The sequence below is a fragment of the Heptranchias perlo genome, chromosome 1 (genome assembly GCF_035084215.1).
Source record: "Heptranchias perlo isolate sHepPer1 chromosome 1, sHepPer1.hap1, whole genome shotgun sequence".
NCBI lineage: Eukaryota > Metazoa > Chordata > Chondrichthyes > Hexanchiformes > Hexanchidae > Heptranchias > Heptranchias perlo.
The window spans coordinates 162,296,836-162,304,771 of record NC_090325.1 but is presented as its reverse complement, the minus strand read 5'-3'; positions in this window follow the sequence as shown (position 1 = coordinate 162,304,771).

Genomic DNA, 7,936 nt, shown 5'->3' with positions numbered 1-7,936 from the left:
CAAGCTCAGTCCATTTGGTCTCTTTTCCAATGCACTTTCGAAAGACTGCTGGCAGCCAAATCCCCTCATACAGCATAGTCCTCTCAGCAGGCTCACCCAATGGACCACCAAAGATAGGCCCGAGGGAAGGAGTATCCAATTGAACTGCTTCCTGGTCTGGAGTAGACTTCTTTTTCTCTTTCCGCTGCATAACAACCGCTGTTGCTGTTATATCCTTGGACTTTTTCTCGAATCCTTTCCCCATGTACTCCCTTTGACACGGGGTCTGTAGATGTGGAAGTCTCCACTACCCGCACCGGCACTCGATGCCATAAGATTGCGAACAAGCCAGAGATTGGAACTTGTTTCTTGGGGTTTCTCTTTAACTGACCCAGCTGCTGCTCCTCGGCACGCTGCGCAGGATGACGAGCAACTGGGTTGCCTTTTCTGACTGTAAGCTGTTGGCTTCATCCTCCATTTTGAAGCAACCATCCCTCACTCCACTTGATTCCTGCGGTTTGCGCCTGCTCCTCGATTTGGTCCATTTGACCCTCCTGCGGATTTTCCCCTTGCACTTTGTTCCTCTTCCCCCAGAGGAATCCTTCTTCCCATGGTCCTTACTTGACCTTCGGGTTGCTGATTCTTCTTTGTACCCTTCATCTGAAGTTTTAGTGGAGGCCCGAGGGAAGGAGTATCTCCAGGAGACAGGTTTATTGGTCGCTCCATTGGCTACATCCATTTCATCTTCTTTCGGTGCCTTTTCAATGTCTTTAGACTGTCAAAGTACTGCCATATCTGTTTCTTGTTTGAGATCCATTTGGGTTTCCGCTTTGATTCCTTTCAGCTGTGCAAATTGCGGGACTTCCAGTTTATCATCCCAAATGGTCCCAATTATTTCTGCTACCACCTTCTTTACCTCTTCAGATAGGATGGTTTCCATGGTTTGCATTCTTTGGTCAACTATTTCAACACCTATTCCCAAAGACTCTAATTTATGTTCACCAATTTCTTTGATTTTGTATTCAGCCAACCCACCATCAAACTGTTCCACTCTGGAGCTCTGCTGCTCTTGCACATCAAGAGTAAAGCCGTTTTCACGGACCTCACTATGAGTGTCCAACAGAACTTCTATTGTAGCCTCTGTAATGGCAGCTGTAGTAATCTATCACAGGACCCCCAGTTACTTTGCTACAACATATATAGATGGGCATGTAGTGAAATGTGATTAGTATATACCAATCTAAAATTGTATCACTATTTGGTTCTTGCTTCTGTGTAAAGAGCCTCTGTTATTCCTCTTTGCTTTTTTGTCTGTCATTGGGCATACTCTGAGCTCCTCCCATTCCTTTTTAGATTTTCCCGTTTTCTCTGAGCTAGTCAATTCTAGAGTTGTGTACACCAGCATGTCGTGGGGTGTCTCTTGTTTGGTCTGTAAAACCAATGTTTCAAAATATTGTTAATTGGTCGTTTTGCCAGTTTGTGGTCTGCTGCTCAAAGCAGTCATCGGAATAACACACAAACAGCTTTAGACAGAATACATGGCCAAAGTCAGCACAACCCGAAATACTCCGCTAACGCATGAATGTTGATGCTATACACGGGTGATCTATTAATCTTTGAGCCCTTCTCAGCCGTATATGGTCTGCCCCTCTTCACCTTTATGTCTTAGAGTTTTCTTGTCTCTGGTCAATTCTAATGCATCATAATGCACAATCTCGTTCGCTGGTCCCTGGAAACAAAATATTTTGTAAAGTGCTTAGTTCATTGCCTACACCGATTTATGTAATTCTGGCTAAACATTGAACAGAATGAGGTCACTTTTCACATTGCGAGCGGCGTATGCTGTGTCTGAGTACTACATGGAGATTGGGGGGGCCGTGTCTGAGTATTACACGGAGATTAGGGGGTGCCGTGTCTGAGTATTACATGGAGATTGGGGAGATGCCAGGGCTGGGGAGGCCCAAGGACTCCTAGAGGGGCCTGGGGAAGCACTCATGCTCCTGTTCCTCCTGTTCCCCCCGACATCCAAATGCGAGCGAAAAGGGAATCACCAGGCCTCTCCACATCCTAATGTAATTGAACTATTCTATATTTGGCTAATTGAACTATATAGACAGAATCTATTCGGTTAGAGTTAAGAAACAATAGAGGTGCCATTGTACTACTGGGTGTATTCTATAGGCCACCAACTAGTGGGAAGGATATAGAGGAGCAAATTTTCAAGGAAATTACAAAGAAGTGCAAGAACAGTACATCCAGGTGTACTGTTGTCCCTTGTATGTAAAGGCAAATTCATACTGATCCTCCCGTCTCACGGGGATCGACCAAAACCCGTTTGATATGTCAAACTGGAGGATTGCAAATGTCACACACCTGTTCAAAAGAGGGGAGGGGGATAAACCCAACAAATACAGGCCAGTCAGCCTAATGTTGTTGATGGGGAAACATTTAGAGACAATAATCCGTGACAAAATTGTTTCAAGGTAAAAATATGGGTTAATAGTAGTGGTAATGGGGGACTACAACTATTCTAATATAGACTCGGATAGTAATAGTGTAAGGGGAAAAGAGGGGGAGGAATTTTTTAAGTGTGTTACATAGAAAGATAGAAAATAGGAACAAGAGTAGGCCATTCGGCCCTTCAGGCCTGCTCCGCCATTCAAAATGATCATGGCTGATCGTCTAACTCAGTATCCTGTTCCCACTTTTTCTCCATATCCCTTGATCCCTTTAGCATTAAGAAATATATCTATCTCCTTCTTGAATACATCTAATGACTTGGCCTCCACTGCCTTCTGTGGTAGAGAATTCCACAGGTTCACCACCCTCTGAGTGAAGAAATTTCTCCTCATCTCGGTTCTAAATGGCATACCCCATATCCTGAGACTGTGACCCCTGGTTCTGGACTCCCCAACCATTGGGAACATCCTCCTGGCATCTAGTCTGTCTATTCCTGTTAGAATTTTATATGTTTCGATAAGATCACCTCTCATTCTTCTAAACTCTAGTGAATATAGGCCTAGTCGACCCAATCTCTCTTCATACATCAGTCCTGCCATCCCAGGAATCAGTCTGGTAAACTTTTGTATCACTCTCTCCATGGCAAAGACATCCTTCCTCAGATAAGGAGACCAAAACTGCACACAATACTCCAGATGTGGTCTCACCAAGGCTCTGTATAACTGCAGTAAGACATCCCTGCTCCTGTACTCAAATCCTCTTGCAATGAAGGCCAACATACCATTCGCCTTCCTATCTGCTAGTGTTCAGGAGAACCTTCTTGACCAGTACGTTTCTGGCCCAATGAGGAAGGAGGCATTTCTGGATCTGGTTCTGGAAAATGAGGTGGGGGAACAATTAGGGAGCAGCAATGAACTCCCTGCAGTATCTCGTTACTCCCAGAAAGGACCTTACTCCAGATACATCCTGTGGGGATCCTGAACTGCCTTTCTTTTTGCCCTGTCTATAGCCCTTTTTCCTGCTCTAATTGTCAGTCCTACAAATTGCACCTCCTCTTGTCCAATTTGGGCTTTCTTGGGATTCACCTTTAAACCTGTCTCCTGTAACAGCTCCAATAGTTCACTCAGTAATGACCTGTGATCTTCCGTACCTTCGGAGAATAACAACAAGTCGTCCACATACTGGATTAGCTGGTTGGGCTGACTGAAACCCTTTAATGCATCGGCCATACACTGGTGAAAAATTGAAGGACTGTTGTGGGAGACACATCCAGGTGTACTGTTGTCCCTTGAATGTAAAGGCAAATTCATACTGATCCTCCCGTCTCACGGGGATCGACCAAAACCCGTTTGATATGTCAAACTGGAGGATTGCAAATGTTACACACCTGTTCAAAAGAGGGGAGGGGGATAAACCCAACAAATACAGGCCAGTCAGCCTAATGTTGTTGATGGGGAAACATTTAGAGACAATAATCCGTGACAAAATTGTTTCAAGGTAAAAATATGGGTTAATAATTGACAGCCTGCAATGATTTGTTAAAGGAAAATCGTGTTTGACTAACTTGATTGAGTTCTTTGATGCATTAACGAAAGGGTTGATGAGGGTGGTGCGATTGATGTTGTGTATATGGACTTACAAAAGGCATTTGATAAGGTACCACCAAATAGACTTGTTAGTAAAATTGAAGCCCATGGGATTAAAGGTGCAGTGGCTGTGTGGATATGAAATTGGCTCAGAGACAGAAACCAGAAAGTAGTGGTGAATGGTTGTTTTTCAGACTGGAGGGAAGTATACAGTGGTGCCTACCTGGGGTCAGTATTAGGACCATTGCTCTTTTTGATATATGTTAATAACCTGGACTTGGGAATACAGGGTATAATTTCAAAGTTTGCAGATGACACAAAATGCGGAAATGTAGTAAACAGTAAGGAGGATAGTAACAGACTTCAGGAGGATACAGATAGACTGGTGAAATGGGCAGACACATGACAGATTCAATTTAATCATAGAAAAGTTACAGCATGGAAGGAGGCCATTCGGCCCATTGAGTCCATGCCAGCTCTATGCACGAGCAATCCAGCTGGTCGCACTCCCCGCCCTATCCCCATAGCCCTGCACATTTTTTCATTTCAAGAACTCATCCAGTTCCCTTTTGTAGGCCATGATTGAATCTGCCTCCACCACTTCCTCAGGCAGTGCATTCCAGATCCCAACCACTCGCTGTGTAAAAAAGTTTTTCCTCATATCACCTTTGGTTCTTTTGCCAATCACCTTAACTCTATGCCCTCTGGTTCTTGACCCTTCCGCCAATGGGAACAGTGTCTCTCTATCTACTCTGTCTAAACCCTTCATGATTTTGAATACCACTATCAAGTCTCCACTCAACCTTCTCTGTTCCAAGGAGAACAATCCCAGCTTCTCCAGTCTATCCACGTAATTTACGTCCCTCATCCCTGGAATCATTCTAGTAAATCTCCTCTGCACCCCCTCTAAGGCCTTCACATCCTTCCTAAAGTGCGGTGCCCAGAACTAGATATAATACTTCAGTTGTGGCCTAACCAATGTTTTATAAAGGTTCATCATGACTTCCTTGCTTTTGTACTCTATGCCTCTATTTATAAAGCCCAGGATCCCGTATGCTTTTTTAACCACTTTCTAAACCTGCCCTGCCACCTTCAATGATTTGTGCACATATACCCCCAGATCCCTCTGTTTCTCTACCCCTTTTAGAATTGCACGGGAGAGGGCGAAGACCTGAGGGGCCTGCAACATCAGGTCATCCTCACGGACGTGGAGCAAGAGGCTGGTGAACTGAGCCGTACCCTCGAGTGCCTGTCGGTTGGGGACACCGAGACTGCCACCCAACAAATGGCTGGTGACAGAACTTTAACATTCAGCACTCACAGTACCAAATGATGTTAACATGCCTTGCCATCTTCAGCACCTCAACATCTGTCATCATGCTTAATATTGCCTTCTGTCCTCTTCAGCGACCGCTGTGACGGCAGAGGGCGTTTCCTCAGAGGACCTGCCGGCCTCTGAGGGGGCACCATCACATCTGAGCGAGCCATCCACAAGCGCAGATACTCACACCTCGGTGGGTCCCCGTCCTCACTTAGTTGGGGTCGCACATGGTGAGTCACCACACACGTGAGCACAAGCAGACACTGGTGGCAGGGGCAGCTGTGGAGAGTCCGTGTCGTTGGGATTACTCTTCTCCAGGCTTTGCTCAGCTGGACACAGATGCTGAATCCTGGGGGCCATCCTTTAAAAGGAAAATTAATGAGGGGCAGCAGCACATTTGCGAGGTGCTAGAACAGGTGCCACGAGCACTCTCCACAATCGCACAGAGGATGGAGGAGTCCAACTCCTGCATGAGTGGAATGGTGGCACAAGTGCAGGAGGGCATCTCTGAGATAGTGTCGCGGGTAAGTGCAGGAATGTCTGCGATGGAGGGAAGGCTAGCCTCCATCGAGCTTCAAGCACAGCTCACCAATGAGTCCATTGAGGCCCTGACAACGGCCCTTCGGACTCAGGGTGAGCAACTTTCTGCCGCCTTAAACAGGCAGGCAGATTCTCTGGCACTGGCCTTACAAGGCTTCACACATGTCCTCCAAACTGTCGTCCAGCAAGGTGGTAGGAGAGATGTGGAACTGGCCCAGGAGAGGGATGATGGCGAAAGGGGACCTGGAAGTGGGGACACCACTCAAAGCGCTCCCACGTCTCACCCGTTGCCCCCCTCTCAACCAGTACCCGCAATGCTGCCCCCTCTCCAGGTGACCGAGTCTTCCCCTGCACAGGTGCAGGTGGAGCAGTCTTTGGAGGGGCCGTCACGGGCAAAAAAACCCAGAGGGCGTCGGCCCAATGCATCTAATCGGTCAGGGCATGACCAAGAGCAACCTGCCACTACCTCTGCTGCAGCCACAGGGGAAGCACCACGTAGGAGTAGTCAGAAGCATAAGACAAAGGTTTTGTGAGCACAAAGGGGATGCACAAGGGTGTTTGACGGTTTGTCATGTTTTTTGTTTATCTTTGATTTTTGTTAATGGCACATTAAATTCTATTATTGTCACCACTACTGCCATGTCTTGGCCATTCTTGACTGGCTTGTGTAATAAGTCCCTTTCATGAGGTTCACCATGGACACCCACACTTGATGCCACCCATTGGGTAACCCTACAGTGGGTGTATGTGTAGTTGCACGACTATTTTGTGCAGGTGCCTGTGGCGCAGCACTGTGTTGTGGAGCTCCACGTGGCGGAGGTGGACGGCATGCCTGGCGAGGCTGGTGATGTTGCTCGACCTTGGATGAAGTAATGAATGCAGCTATGGCACCCCCCCAATCCTGACGGTGTGAGTTTGAGGGAGTCTGCAAAGTAGGTAAAGGCTTTTGCACAGCAGAGTTTAGGGTATAAATTAATAATTTTGAGTGGAAGGACAAAGGTGTTGCAGCCAAAACTTTGTCTAAATGACAAAGGTACTCCCCACAACTGTCAAAATATCTTTTGCATCTCCCACTGGATGCTGGCTGAAACACACCTGCTCCAACATGGAGTGTTTCCCATAGCACGGGAAACATGCTGAGGATCCTTCAAAATTGTACCCCTGCCAAAATCTCCACTCAATGAGGTCTGTCAAGTACCTCACCTAGCTAAATAAGTATCTAAATTATCATCCCGCCGGTGGGAGCACCGCATGCAGGAACTCCGCGCGCACCCGAACGCGTCATTGGGGAACCTGGAAGTGAGCGGGTTGGAGCCGGGCTCTGTACCCGCTCCGGGATTCCACCATTTTCGGAGACCCCGGCCCCAACGCACCCGCTCAGCCATCCGAAAATTGGCCCCATGGAGTACAAAAGTATAGAAGTCATGATGAACCTTTACAAAACACTGGTTCGGCCACAACTGGAGTGTTGTATCCAGTTCTTAGGCACTGAATTTTAGGAAAGCTGTGAAGGCCTTAGAGAGGGTGCAGAAGAAATTTACTGGAATGATTCCATGGATGAGGGACATTAGTTATGTGGATAGACTGGAGAAGCTAGGGTTGTTCTCCTTGGAACAGAGACAGTTGCGAGGAGATTTGATCGAGGTATTCAAAATCATGAAGGTCTAGACAGAGTAGATAGAGAGAAACTGCTCCCATTGGCGGAAGGGTCAAGAACCAGAGGACATAGATTTAAGGTGATTGGCAAAAGAACCAAAGGTGACATGAGGAAAACCTTTTTACACAGCGCGTTAGGAAAGCACTGCCCGAGGGGGTGGTGGAGGCAGATTCAATCATGGCCTTCAAAAGGATAAGTACTTGAAAGGAAAAAATTTGCAGGGCTACGGAGAAAGGGTGTGGGAGTGGGACTTGCTGGATTGCTCTTGCATAGAGCTGGCGTGGACTCAATGGGCCGAATGGCCTCCTTCCGTGCTGTAACCTTTCTATGATTTTATTTCTATGAATTTTATATGGTTGCCTATTGTAACGCTGCTGCTTTGGACGTAGTTAA